A 15,184-nucleotide genomic window follows, 5' to 3' on the forward strand; every position below is an offset into this window, starting at 1 on the left:
CCACGTCCCGGCGACTCCGGCTCCGCTGGCCCCGGCGCTCGCTCAGATCCCGGCTCCCGTCGCTCGCCCGAGCCCCCGAAGGTGCTGCTGCGGCAACTCCATGGCGATGAGCATCTGTCACACGGCGAGCCGCGGGCTGGCCACCCTCGCTCGGGGGGCGCCGGGGCCCCCGGGCGCCCGGAGGCGGAGGCGAGCGGCGGGCGCCCCGGCCGGCCCCGCGCTTCCCGCCCGGCGCGGCCGCCTGCGCCGCGCCACCGATTTACGGAGAGAGATATCAAGGGGGAAAATGGCGTCTCCGGAGCCCGAGGAGTCCTGGAGTAATCACATTCACACACACACACGCCCGCACGCACACACTCGCACACCGCGCGCCGCGGGCCTGGCTAATTTTAGCAGGAGCCCCCCCACCCCCCCAAATTATATATATCCCAGTCTCTCCAATCAATGCTATTTTTTTTTTCTTTTCTTCAAAGGATGGATTGGAGCCTTAAAAAATGTTGCCGGGTTCGGGCTCGCAGGAGGCGGCGCGCGGAGGGCGAGGGCGCTTTTGCTGAGCTGTGCAGTTCGGTCCGCGGCGCCGGGCGGCCCAGCTCGCCAGCTTGTCCGCCCGCGGTCGCTAGTGCTGCCGCCGCCGCCGCCGCCGCCGCTCCATGGCCGCGCCCGCCCCGCGCCCCCGCCGCGTCCCCTCGCCACCCGCCCGCGTCCCCGGCGAGCGCTGGAGTGGGGTCGGGCCCGAGTGGCTGCCTCCCGCGCCCTCTCTCGAGTCCCGGAGTCCTAGTGAAAGGAAGGGGGAGGGCGCGGGCGGGGGAGGGGGAGGATCGGAGCGGCAGCGCGGCGGAGCCGAACGGGGACAGCCACCCCGCGATCTGCCTCGGAGGGGGTGCGGGAACCCACACCGCTCGCCCAACCGATCGGGGGCCGCTTCCCCGACTTGAGCCGGGGGAGGCACAGCCAGTAACCGGCGAGCGACCTCTCCCTTCACCCTCCTGCAGTGAATTTCTGTGAATTTCGATCAATTGGAGGGAGTGGGGCTTGTGCCCGGGGAGAAGGAAAACACTTCGTGGAGGCGGACCGGGGACCCCTCGCCGCCCTCGCGCCCCTCCCGCTCCCCTACGCCCTCGAGGCCCAGTGGCTCTGCGCGCCGGAGTCCGCCGCGGAGACTGGGCTGCCGCGGGGACCGCCGCGGGCTCGGCACCGGCTCCCGGGCTCAACACTGCCACTATCTGACACAACAGGAGCAGTGTTGGGGGAACTGCGCGCCGAGGCGCGAGATGTGATAGGCTCTGAAACCGGGTGCATTTTTTTAACCTGGTAATTACATTTCAGGGGATTATATTTTTGTTAAGCGACATGTATGCATTCAGATGCTTATGTGCATTTTCTCGTTATTCACAAAAATTCGACAGTTGATGAGGGGAAAGACACTGAGAGATGACGTTGGCATGCAATTCTCTATTAAAGATGGTGAAAAGAATAAGGTGGAATGTCTTCAGTTCATACAAAATATGGTGGTATTTTAATCTCTTTGACTATTTGTATTGGGGCTGCAAAAGTGGACCTATTCAGGCCACTCAGTTGCAACCCCAGGCAACTGAGGAATGTAACCCCTCAGGGGTGTGTCTACATTATAGGACAGATAGAGATTCAGGAAGGTTTGCAAGTGGTTTTGCTTAAAGACCTTGTGTAGAGTTTACTCAAAACTTGGATTGTGGGAGAACTCCTGCTTACCACGTTTTATATTGAGAGTTCTGGGACTTTGGATTGAGGAATGATTTGGTAGTGATTGGGAATGACTCCCACCAAGCACATCAGCCACTGAAGACCTGGGTCGCCTGCTCGTGTGGATTCTGTCACAGAGCTTCTTCACTCTCATCACTCTTTTTCACAGGAACTATGTAATGAAGTACAGCAACGGAGACTGGCTCTGAGGACCCCGTAACTCCCATCCTGGTCCATGTCCCTGGATCAGCTTCAGTCTGATTCTGAACAGATCACTGCCCTCTGACCAAAGTGCCCTTGCTGTCTTCTTTTTTTCAGAGAAATGTTCTGATTGGCCAAAAACGTTTCCTCTATTACTCATCACTGCAAGACCTCTGTTAGAGCAATGTTTCAATAGGTCTTCTGTTACCCCTATACTGAAGTATTGTTTTTATTAGTGAGAAGGTAATGTTTAATTAGAAAAAAAAATCAGCAGGGCATATGAACTGATAATAGAAATAAAGATCTAGGCACAAATTTTGATGTCAAAAACAAAGATTCTGTGCAATCAGATGACCTTGCCTGATTCCTTCTGTACCTAGTTTTCTGAAATCCTATACCAAAGCCCCCAGAGGACTAAGATAGCGTGTGGGTTTTTGCCTACACTTTCCAAATGGAGAAACTGAGCTCCAGAAATCAGAAGGGTTTGCCCATGAGCATTTGGCTGGCTGGTGTCATCTGAGCCAGAACTAAAGCTTGTTGCCCAAGTCCCTTCCCTTCTTAACCTTAGCATATTTACAGGGTCTTCCATCCTGTGTTGTTGTGTTTCTTTGAAGAGCAGCTCAGAGAGCACATGGCATATTAAAAATTCACTGTAATAGATGGTAAGTCTACAGCATTATGGTGCAGTAAACGTTTACCTGAGAGATCACCTTGTCAAACCCCATCATCTTAAAATTGAGGAAACAGAGACAGAGATGCAGTGGACTGCTCCAAGTCATTAAGTTAAGGCAAAGCCATAAACAGACTCTATGTCCTGTGACTTCTCAGTCAATGTTCCTTCCATACATGTAGCCCATTTTTTGATCATGAGGGTGGGAGGAGGGGAAGGAAAGGGGGGTCTTCTCACTCTTTGTTTTATATAGCTATATATAAAGCACACATACATATGCACATATATATATGTACATCTACATATACTAATATGCATTACATATACTGTATTTTGGATATATTTTAAATTTTAAGCATATAATAACATTAATAATATAATAATATAATTTTTGTATATAATAATAAGGGATTCCTGAAAAAACTAAAGCCACACCCCTGAACAATATGTTTATTGATGGAATGGGACCTGTATTCAAATCCTAGCTAAATATCACAGGAGTTCTTATCTTCTTTCCCTAGCAGGCCACTTTTTGGTTATCTGAGAACCAGATCCTAAAACACAGAAAGTCTGAAACTGGTAAAGAAGTTGGTCTGAAAATTAGTGCCATGCAATTTTAAGATACCTATTCCCAATGCCCCAGGACCCTTGAGAAAATAAAGGGGCAATCTGAGCAGCTGACGGGAATACACACAACACACATCTCTTAGTCCTACAGTCTCCAATGTCAGCATCTTGCAGTCACTCAGCAAATAATTATGTAGCATGAATTATACCAGACAAGATGGTAGCAACTAGAGATTCAAACTCAGAATTCACAACCCCGTGGGAGAGACTGACATGCAAACTTCTAACTACATCTAATATATGGAAATATCAGAAAGGAGATGTTTACAAAGTACACAGAGCACAGATGCAGAAATAGTAGAAGGGTGAAGTCATAAACCATATCTTCTTGAGAATTGCTGCACATTTATTACGGGTTGGGTTGGCCAAAAATTTCCTTCTGTTTTAAAGTAAAAATAAAAGACACACTTTTCATTTTCACCAAGAACTTTATTGAACAACGTATTCGCCACTTTGTTCCACTACCTTCTGCCATTTTTCAGGCAACTTCGTAATTCCATCTTTCCAAACCTTTTTATCTTTTTGAGCAAAGAACTCTTCCAGGTGCCTTTTACAATCTTCCAGGAAATTGAAATTTCTTCCATTAAAAGAATTTTGTAAAGATCAAAATAAATGGAAATCCGAAGGTACAATGTCTGGTGAATACGGCAGATGAATCAGAACTTCCCAGCCAAGTTGTAACAGTTTTTTCCTGGTCATCAAAGAAACATGTGGTCTTTGCATTATCCTGATGGAAGATTATATGTTTTCTGTTGACTAATTCTGGACGCCTTTCATCAGTGCTGCTTTCAGTTGGTCTAAATGGGAGCAGTACTTGTTGGAATTAATTGTTTGGTTTTCTGGAAGGAGCTCATAATAGAGGACTCCCTTCCAATCCGACCATATACACAACACCACTTTCTTTGAATGAAGACTGGCCTGTGGTGTGGTTGGTGGTGGTTCATTTCACTTACCCCACGATCTATTCCATTCCACATTATTGTACAGTAACCACTTTTCATCGCCCATCACAATTTGTTTTAAAAATGGAATGTTTTCATTATGTTTAAGTAGAGATTCGTATGTGGAAACACGGTCAAGAAGGTTTTTTTCACTTAACTAATGTGGAACCCAAACATCAAAGCGATTAACATAACCAAGCTGGTGCAAATGATTTTCAACGCTTGATTTGGATATTTTGAGTATGTGAGCTATCTCCTGCGTGGTATAACATTGACTGTTCTCAGTTAATGTCTCAATTTGATCGCTATCAACTTCAACTCGTCTACCTGACTGTGGAACATCGTCCAGCGAGAAATCTCCAACACGAAACTTCACAAACCACTTTTGACATGTTTGATCAGTCACAGCACCTTCTCCATACACTGCACAAATCTATTTTTTTTGCATTTCTGTTGCGCTTTTACCTTTCTTGAAATAATAAAGCATAATATGCCGAAAATGTTGCTTTTTTTCTTCCATCTTCAATATTAAAATGGCTACACAGAAATTCACCAATTTTGATAAGTTTTTATTAAATGCATGCTGATATGACAGTTGTCACAATACAATCTAACAAAATTGTTTCGAACGAAGTTCATGACAACTAAGTGCTACTAGAGCCATCTTATGGAAAAAAACCACACGAACTTTTTGGCCAACCCAATATCTATTTAACATCCACATTTCTTTTTCCACTTTTTACACATATACCTTTTTTTCCCCTATAACCTGTTTTTCCAACCAAAGATAAAAGTTTTGAGGACAGGGCTGTTCCTTGCACACGCAATGTCAATAAATATAGGCAAGAATAAATGTCCCCCTGATATCACCAAATAACTGACTTGCTGCCAGCTGGGCTGTTGCTCTATGCTTTAGGCATCCCTGTGACTAACTGGTAAAATGACCGTAATAGTACCCCCTCACTCCAGGCTCCACACCAGAGATACGGCAAGGAGCTGCAAGTTAATCATGTCCCTACATGGCTTGAGAGCTAGATAAAAGGCATATATACAAGCAATGTGTAGTTCAAAGTACAAAGGTTGGTCATGTCATTTTCACATCTCTGAAACTAAAGGTAGAAAGAAATGAGTCAAACGCATCCATTATTCCATTGTAAGAAGCTGAGATCAAATTGTATAATCAAATCCTCAGAGCCAGTCATCTTCCCTTCTTCAGTTCAAATACTGTATTGATTCTCACCTTTTTAGAAAATGAAGTAGTATTATCTAATGTAGTGCTTCTCAACACTTACTGTGAACCAGAATTACCTGAGGGAATTACTGATGCTTGAGACCCATATTGATTTAATTGGTCTTAATAATAATAAATGCCCTGGGTGCTTCTAATATGCAACCAGCATTGATAATCACTGACCCAATAGAAAGGGCATGCCCCACAATGTGATCAGGATACTTAGAAAGCTCCTATCCTCTTAGGTTAGGTAGCATTAAAGAAGTTGTACCTAACCAACGGAGGTGACAGCCACAGTGAATTGTAGTGATTTTTGGAGTTTGGGGGCAATTCTGGAAATGTAAAGATTGGGAGTATGTTCCAATGATGTAATGAAAAGACCACAGACCAAATTGTTAAGGAGACTAACTTCTAAGCTTATTTGGAAAGTCCTCTCATCTCTCTGACTCTAGGATCCCACTTTTGAAAAAGGAAGGGTATCTTAAAGTCTTCTGAGGACCAAGCCAGCTGTAGAATTCTCTCCATTTTTGACTCCGGGACACAAGAGAGTCCCAATAGGACAGTGAGAACATATTGGGAACAGTCAGAGTGGGATGTGAAAGCTGTCCTTAAATGTAAGAAAGACATTTTGGGAAAATAATAAGAATTAGTTTGTTTGACTCTGCTCTATAGGGCATAGCAAGCACCAATCAGCTCAGGTAATGAGGAGGCAAATCTCAGCTCAGTATAATGGAACGTAAGATGATTCCATGATTGGACCTAAGAGAACAGATCATCTTAAATAGAAATGAGCTCCGTGCCATGAGAAGTGTTCAGGAAAAGATTGTATACCCTTATTTCTCACTTCCCCCAACCACAATCTGTGAACTGCTTGAGGTCAAGGGCTTTGCATTATACCTCTGTATCGTCACTGAATAAAATTGTACCTGGAGCCCAGTGTACATCCAGTAAGAGTTCATGGAATGTCAAAAATATTTAACAGTCAATATGACATGGAGCTAATTGGTCAGAATATATACTGACACATGGCCTTGCTCAGCCAGTTGATATATCCTTAGTTTTTGGACCCTTTGGAGGTTCAGGAGGGACAGGATGATGATACAGTGAAGGGTATGGGGTGAGTTTGGAGCAATAGTTATTTAAAATTCTAGTATTTTAACACCATCAAGCTTATCCATGTATATTAGATTAACATTGGTTTTATATCATGAAAAATGAAAGAAAGAATCAATCAATCAATAAAAGCTACAGTGGAGAGATAGAAACTGGTAAACTTGGACTCTAGTCCTGTTCTGCCCATTAACTGGCTGGGTGAAGCTGAAGACATTATTTCAGCCCCCTCTACCTTAGTTTCTTCATGTATAAACTGAGAACCATAATCTTATCCTAAGGTATCAATCATCATGAGTCTTACAGGAAATATCAGATATAAAGTTACATTGCAAGTTAAATAATTCTGTTCAAATACTGGTTTTGATAATTAAATATGATGTGGACATTTAAATGACTGCCTCTGGATGCAGCCTAATTCTACCCCCTCTGAGGATCACAATGTATTTTTCTCTCTTCTAGGAAGTGAGAAGGCAATTTCTACCCCTGATTACTCCCACCCCAGCCCCACTTTGGAAAGGGCTCTTCTCTCCAGTGGCTTCCCCTTATGCTACTGTGGTTGCTAAGCAACAAGGAGCTAAGCAGGAACAAAATGTAATTGTCCCAGGAAGGGAATTCCAGGTCTGACAATGACTGGATTGCAGTTTTGGAATCCTTGCCTTCCTGGTTGCAAGAAATTCACTACAGGAAGATTTCTTATCATGTGGTTCTTTCTGCAGATGCTCCAAGAGACCAGCTTTCACTACTTGAAATGTGGGGGAAGGAGCATTCTTCTGGGTTTTCTGGCTCCCTGGCACATTTTTTTCACTGTGATTTCAGAGTGCCCCACATCTGCAGCAAGATTTGGAATGTTCCCAATTCTTAACTGAGCCTTAGGAGCCCAGCTATAAGGAATTTATGTTTATATCACTGTGTATGGCACAGGAGCCGAAAGGAGATCTGGGAGGAATACCACAGGGGATGTAGGCTCTTCATTGCCCCTAAAAATCCACCTACTTGGGCCAAAACAGACAGAGGTATGCACAGAAATGTGTTGTAAGGATGGCTTGTTTATATTGAAGGGAATTTATTGAAAGGCTAAAGAGAAACCTCATGGAAGGCAAAAATAGGAAGTATACCAGGCCTTGTGGGAACTGGGAAGTTGCCAGGCAGCTCCTCTCTCTCTCCCTCTCCAGGGTCACACTGTCTCTTGTCTGTGCCTCTTTTAATCTGTTTTATCCTTTCAGAGACAAATTCTCTCTGCAAGATGCTTCGTTTTGCTCCTTCACAACTTTGGCATTTATCTGACTTTAGTTTACCCTATCCTCCATGAAAACCTGCCATCCTTTCTGTGATTCCATATCCTCATAGAAAAATATCTGATTGCCTCCCAGTGCATCAAAGGGACATCCCTGGGACCCATGACTGTGGCCAAGGGGCTGGCACACACATGCCTCTGCAGCCTTAAGCATTTCTTCAGGAGGACTATAGGGAGTGTATCTATGATGGGGTCTGGGCTGGACTTGAACTCCAGGAATATTTAGAATGAAGAGCTAAAACTCTCAGAAAACTTAGGTTTCCAGCACCAAGGTCATCTTGCAACATGGGAAGAACTTGAGCTTTGAGGTTAGACAGGCTTGGGTTTGACTCACTCTGAGAAAAACTAGACAGGCTACTTCTAGTAACCTTGATCTTCTTCTTGATCTTCTACTTCTAGAAGACTTGGTCTTCTTCATCTGAAAAATATGCCTACTCCTAGTAGCATCAAATCTTTAGGGTTTTAGTGAGGATTAAGTGCAGTTAAATGAGATAATGTATGAAAAGACGTATGTGGCCAAGATTATGCTAGATACTATAAAAAAGTACAGAAGATACATAGCATAGTTTTTTGTCAATAAACTTTCATAGAGAACCTACTGTGTTTGACCTGTACTTTGTACTAGGCATACAAAAACTATTAAGATATGTCCTTTACCTTGAGAAATTTCAGCCTAGCAAAAGAGACCCAGGCAATGTTAGAACCCGACTGTCATTCCAGCCTCTTCATTTCTTAGTGGTTGAACCTGAAGACTAGATTGACTCATTCTTAACCTCTTGCCCAAGGCCAACTCTATCTGCTAATAGCAGGAGAATCTTCTGTACGCAGCTTTTCCCTGACCTCATGCAGCCTGCAATCAAATTTTGGCAGACAAGATTACATGTGAATTAGTAAATTAAAAATACAAGAGATAATACAAACTGTGCCTGCTACTGACAAATGTGAAGTTGCAGAAGGGATTCCCTCATAGGAAAGAGATTAGGTGAGATGATCTTTAAAGTGCTGTCTATCCACATGATGCTATGAAACTAAGAGTTGAAAAGAATAAGAAATCCAAGTAAGCTACAGTTAAAATAGAAACCTTTACAGTCAACTTGAACTGCCTGAAAAAAAAAATAGGACATAGTTCAAGAGGAAGCTGGGTAGTTCAGTATGGGTAGCTCAGTTTTACCATGTGATAAATTATAAGCAGGTGGAAGTGCCAGCTCATTATTGCTGTTTGGAGTTGTCTCCTGGCTTGACCAACGTCATACGAACATTAGAAAGACCTAATGCTCATATGGGGAGGACAGCTTGGGTAAACATTAATTTAAGCCATGCTTCTTCACCAATGGGTTCATTCTATACTTGAGTTGGAATCCACAGAATCCCTCTTTGCCCCTTGATAGTTAAGCTATTAATGTCAGTACACCTATCAAATATAGTGCTCTGGATCTTGACACTAGACAGATCTTCAAAATGGCTTTGGTTCAAACCCAGCTGCAAATGATTCAGCACAAGGGCCATGAAATGGAACCAGCTAAGGAAGCTGAAACAAAGTGCTCAAAGTTACAGCACTAGCAGAAACTAACACACCATTTTAAAGCAATTATACTCCAATAAAGATGTTAAAAAAAAAAAAAAAGTTACAGCACTAGTTTGTGGAACTGGGCTTTGAAGCTCAGTAGTCTGAGTCCAGAGCCCACCCTCTTATTCACAGACCCATACAGCTGCTCTATTGCAATACTGCGTAGCCAGGAAGCAGCACAGAGACACCTGGATGTTCCTTAAATCACCTCTTTAGAATGTATTGAATGAGCTTGTTGATTTCAGCCTTCTTAATAAAAAAAATCATAGTAACATTAAAACTTTGAATTATAGAGCTGGCAGGTCCTTTAGGGATCATTTGGACCAAGAAATTCATTTTAGAGATGAGACAAAATTGAGAACCAGAAAGATAAACTGATAAATTTCCCAAATTTCCATGCAGGTGACAAAGCCAGGTTTAGAAACCAGCACACTGGACTGGCAATTCCAGAGCCCTTCCCATTATACTCAGCTGCCTGGGCTTTAGCTGTACCCTCTGCAGACCAACTCAGACTAGGAAAAAAGAGAACAAAGAATTAGGAGGTTCACCAAATGGGCATACCCATGAACCTCCAAAACAGGGAGATTTGGGCATGTTCTCTTTGAGAAAATAATTTGGCATATACTTTTGTGATTGTCCATTTTTACTCCAAATTGTAGCCCAGAGGAAAGAAAATAGGGTTGAATGCTTCATGGTTAGACTGATATTCTCTCAGCAATTACTCTAATTTTTGTCTTGTAATAATTGAGAGTAAGAAGACATATTAGAGGAAAGTAGAAGAAAAAATATTTAGAGAAGTAAAGAATAAGCTGTAAGTATGATACTTGCATGTCGGATATTTCTGAAAACAGTTGGTAAAGCAAAATCAATTATTATAATGTCATATATTCATATTGAAAGATATAGGATTCATCCATCCATCTTGTAAGCCACTGGGTGTAGGGCATAATGATAAGCACTATGAGATGTATAAAGAAGGGTAGTATACCATCTCAACATGGGAGGCACTCTCAATCTAGACAGGAACTCACAAGCTTTAGTTTCAGGTCTGCAGAGAAGTTGATTCAAGATGATTCTAAGTTCAATCAGAAATGGTGACCAAGTACAATAACTTACAACTTTGCTTATCCAGATCCTCAGTTAATTTTACCAAGGCAATCATTTTCTGAACATCTCACATAGTATTATAAGTAAATGATTTCCCTTGTAGACAATATTTGGGTACCCATATTTGATTATATTGTCTGTAATCAATCTGTATCATCTGCTATTTAAAATTAGAAGAAACTGGCATGCAGGATGAATGCCCATCGGGCCCTAAGACTTTTCTACAATCAATTAAATTATGTGTGGGTGTATTTGTAGTTCCACCCTAGTTCTCAGTTTCTCAACAGTCAATTCCTTCTCTCTAGACAATAAGATAATGTGTATAAAATACTAAGCACAGTGGTTAACGGGATGGCAAATAGGCAGATGGGAATAGTTTCCACTTATCTTACCCACCTAGATTATCTTTTTTTAAAAAATTGAAGTGTAATTGGTTTACAATGTTGTGTTAGGTGTTAGTTTCAGGTGTACAGCAAAGTGATTCATATATATATATTCTTTTTCAGATTCTTTTCCGTTATAGGTTATTACAAGATATTGAATATCATTCCCTCTTCTATACAGTAGGTCCTTGTTTGTCAATTTTACATATAGTAGTGTTAGATTATCTTTCTCTGTCTTCTGTATGAACTATCATTTCTTCAGGTAACTCAAAATTCTGCTTATGGTGATATACCATCCTTTGGAGATTATTACTATCTGTATCTAACGCTTTAACCATGGGAGCAACCTGTATATAGTTGCAGAGTTGTGACACATAATACTATTATCTCAAACTAATATACTCAAGTTTGAAAGAACAAAGGATAAATGAAATGAGAAAATTAATAAAATTTAATTTTGTTTAACCTTAGTGCATAAGATAAGCATTGGCTTGTTTATATAATGCTGTTCTTTAAATAAGGGTGCCTCCTTGTGAAAGTGGTGACTAAGCATTTTCGCTAGTTCAGACACAAGACTGATAAAAAGCAATTCTATTTCTTATCTAAAGATTCATATATTTATTAGTTGTGCCAGGATAGGTGTGAAAAGGGTCAGAGCTTAGTGTTATATCTGTTCAGAAGGTGTGGCAGACTTTGGGGGGGAAGCCCTCTGAAAGCAGTGGATCAGCCATATAGGCAGGGCAAGCGTCCAAGTGAGATATAAATGTTTAGTCACAACTTCTATAAAGGGTCAAAGATAAAGTTGTGGGTGTGCCAACAGGTAGGCAGAGCATGATGAATGTGAATCCAGGGCAGCAGAACTCTGCAGGTAACATCTGCGAGATCTGTTCATGGCTTGGGAGAAAGAGGAGATTGTCAGAGTAAGAAAGGGACCCAGATCAAACCAGTTCATTAGAAATGGTAGTCATAATAGAGATTAAAGCTAAAGTGGAGTCTTCTGAACCCACTGTAGAGTGGTGATGCCCAAGAAAGTATCTCTGGCTCTGAAACTCAAATGGAGGGACACTGGTAGTCAGAATGGGCAGTGAGTCCTGTCAAGTATTAGTACAGGAATAGACTATCCTGGGAGGAAATCAAATATTCAGCATCAGATCATGTCAGTCGGCCCCAACATTACTTGCACAATGATTGGATTCTAAGAATCGCCCTATAGGTTAAAGAAGAGAATGGAGAGACTGCAGTGGTTGAACTTTTATGTAGAAATCAATCTGTCTATTATGGAAAGGTGAGGAAGATACCAGCAGAAGAACTGAGGTGGCAGAGTGAGAGATGTTGTTAAAAATGTCCTTATATGTTGTAAATACAATTTCATTTATATTAGGAAACAGCTTCTACCCAGGGTCTAGCTTTTAGTTAGTTGGTTTCAAGAGTAAATTTTTAAAATTTGCTAACTTAGAAAAAATTAGAATTATTATCTAATTGAATATGGATTAGTATGAATTAGTATGAATACAAGTGTTCTGTTTTGCCAGTGGATTTTAAGTGAATCAGGAAGAGAAACAAGCATTTTACTTCAGCATTGTCAAAGTATTTATTGAATAGCAACTACTGCTAGAGACTTTCCTTACCATAGATTTCTCTCTTGCTGCAACTCCTCCCCAACAACTGATACCTACCACCACCACCACTGCCCCACAATCTTCTGCATGGGTTATTTTCTGTATTTATCACCAATCCCTTTCTACAGTGCGGTTAAAATACTTGTCTGCCTAGTCCTTACCACCCTAAAGAGGGGCTGCCAGAAACATGGCGTTCTACCTGCCCATGTATACTGAGTTAGGAGACTCTGACCTTGCAGAGGTAGGAAAGAGAAGCCCAGAGACGAAGAGCAGGTCAGCTCAGAACAGTCAAGAGCTTTGGCCAGGGAAGGCAATGGCTAGCTTAATCATTTTCTACGGTGGTAGATATCAGATGATTTGCAACCTCCAGCCAGGCTCCTCCCAATTTTTATCCCCTCTACTCTAGTAATGATATTCCCAAGCTCTCTCTACCCTTCTACATGTCTCCACTGGCTAAGCAGAGCTTAAGATTATGATTTACACTGACTTACAGTAGGCTTTTGGTTATGTGGAGAGATAAATAGACTTCTACTTCTGGCTCTAATGAAGTGGCTTGTATCATACCTACCCACCCTCTAAGAACAAAGCACATCTGTTTGAAGGCATTTGATGGCATCTAAGGAAGCCAAAACCTGAAGTGTCATGATCCCCAAAAGAAGGAAAAGGTGTTGAGGAAAGCCAGATACTCTGCACTGTTTTGTTCCCTCAAGACATTTGCTGATTCAGAAGCCCTACATGGAGTAAAAGTCCGAGCAACCAAGCAGAAAGGAGTAACTAAAAAGCAGAAAAGCTGAGTAGGGTCTGAGTATGTCATGAGGCTGGGAGACAAAAAGAGGAGTTTAGGACTTCCAAGGCAGCCAGGACTTGAGGAGCCAGAGTCACAGAGAGAAGTACAACACAGAGAAGTAAGCTCTTGTACTTATTTTCCTCTCACAGAATGTGATGATTCCTAAGGAATATGTAGCATGGGAATAAAAATATTCCAATTCAGGCCCCACTGAGAAGGATGGATTCTGGTAAATATTCCCACGCTTTCATTTGGAATCCTAGAAGGCTCTCATTTTAGGAGTAAGGGTAAACTAAAAAAATACTAGGCCTTACAATATTAGAAGCCCAGCTCCAAATTAATTCAATATCTGATTAAATTAAAGTGAACAGCCTGTAAGAATCAAAAGAACATTCTCTCTGGAGGAAAATAACATGAATTAGAACTTCCGTAATCTTTATACACATGCCAGATGTGGCATCAATCAAAAGTTAGCAGGCATTCAAGGAGATGGAGAAAAGAAAAAATAGACAATTAAAACTGAGTAAAAGTTGATCCAGATTTGGAATTATCAGACATGGACTATAAAATAATTGTGATTAGCATATTAAGAAAAAAAAAGAAAAGTTGCAGAATTTCACCAGATCCATACTTTTCACTGAAAAAAGAAACAGAAATTCTAGAAGAAGAAAACTCAGAAACAGAAAGTAAGTTCTCTATAAATGGGTTTAAAGGCCAACTAGATACAATTTAAGAGAGGAATGGTAAACTGGAAGTTAGGTCAACAAAAGGGATCCAGACTAAAGCATAGACTAATAAAAAATACAGAAAAGATATGCCTGGAACATGAACTATATAGCAGTGATTTAACATTTTTCAAAGGATTAAAACATTCTACAGTTCAGAGAATGATCTATGACAAAATGGAATTAACTAGAAATTAAGAACAAAGAGATAGCCCAGAAATAACATAAAATCCCATATGTTTGGAAATTAAACAATATACTTCTAAATAGCTCAAAGAAAAAAATCACAGTGATAGATTAGAGCTAAATAATAACTAAAATACACCATATTGAAACTTTCGGAATACAGCTAAAGACATGCATGGAGTGCAATTTATAGTCCTAAATGTATGTAGTAGAAAACAGCAGAGCCTGAAAGATCACAATCCCATTATGCAGCTATAGAAGTTAGGAAAAAGCACAGCAAAATCAGCCAATACTAGTAGGAGAAAGGAAATAATAAAGATTAAAAAATAATCATAGCGGAAATTAATAGAAAAAGACAACAAATATATAGTGAATTATATTTGCATTTTGAAAAGGGTTAAGTAGCCTCTTATACACTCGCATGTAGGCTCATGATTCAAAAATTTGAAATAATTTTGCTAGGTAATATATACCTCAGATTTCTTACTATTGACCTGTATGCATGCATGCATTTCTGAGATGCTTTGAGTCATTTTTTAAATAGAAACAAAAAGCTTTGGCTTTTGCAAAAAAATTTGTTGATGAGCTTATTGTCAATTATATATATTTGGGTTTGTATTTATGTGTGTTACATAAATAATATTCTTTTTTAAAATTGAAATATAGTTGATTTACAATATTGTGTTAGTTTCAAGTGTACAGCATAGGAATTCAGTTTTTTTGCAGATTATGTTCCATTATAGGTTATCACAAAATATTGGATATAATTTCCTGTGCTATACAGTAAATCCTTGATGCTTATCTATTTTATGTATAGTAGTCTGTATCTGTTAATACCATACTCCTAATTTGTACCTCCCCCTTCCCTTTCCCTTTTGGTAACTGTAAGTTTTTTATGTCTGTGAGTCTGTTTCTGCTTTGTATATACATTCATTCATATTATTTTTTAGATGCCACATTTAAGTAATATCATATAGTATATGTCTTTCTCTGTCTGACTTATTTCACTAAGCG

The 15,184-nt window shown here is 40.8% G+C and overlaps 1 protein-coding gene across 4 annotated transcripts in view; it reads right to left on the reverse strand.

The window, feature by feature from the left end:
* The window catches only part of SETBP1 (SET binding protein 1), a 407,558-nt gene that overhangs the window by 373,862 nt on the left and 18,512 nt on the right, over nucleotides 1–15,184 (reverse strand). For all 4 annotated transcript variants that reach the window (XM_082415831.1, XM_082415829.1, XM_082415833.1 and 1 more), the window contains exon 1: nucleotides 1–15,184. This exon is cut by the window's right edge and continues 18,512 nt beyond it. The gene's annotated coding sequence lies outside the window, so the exon portion shown is untranslated.

This window comes from Balaenoptera physalus (genome assembly GCF_965194825.1).
Source record: "Balaenoptera physalus genome assembly, chromosome: 12".
NCBI classification, from domain to species: Eukaryota; Metazoa; Chordata; class Mammalia; order Artiodactyla; family Balaenopteridae; genus Balaenoptera; species Balaenoptera physalus.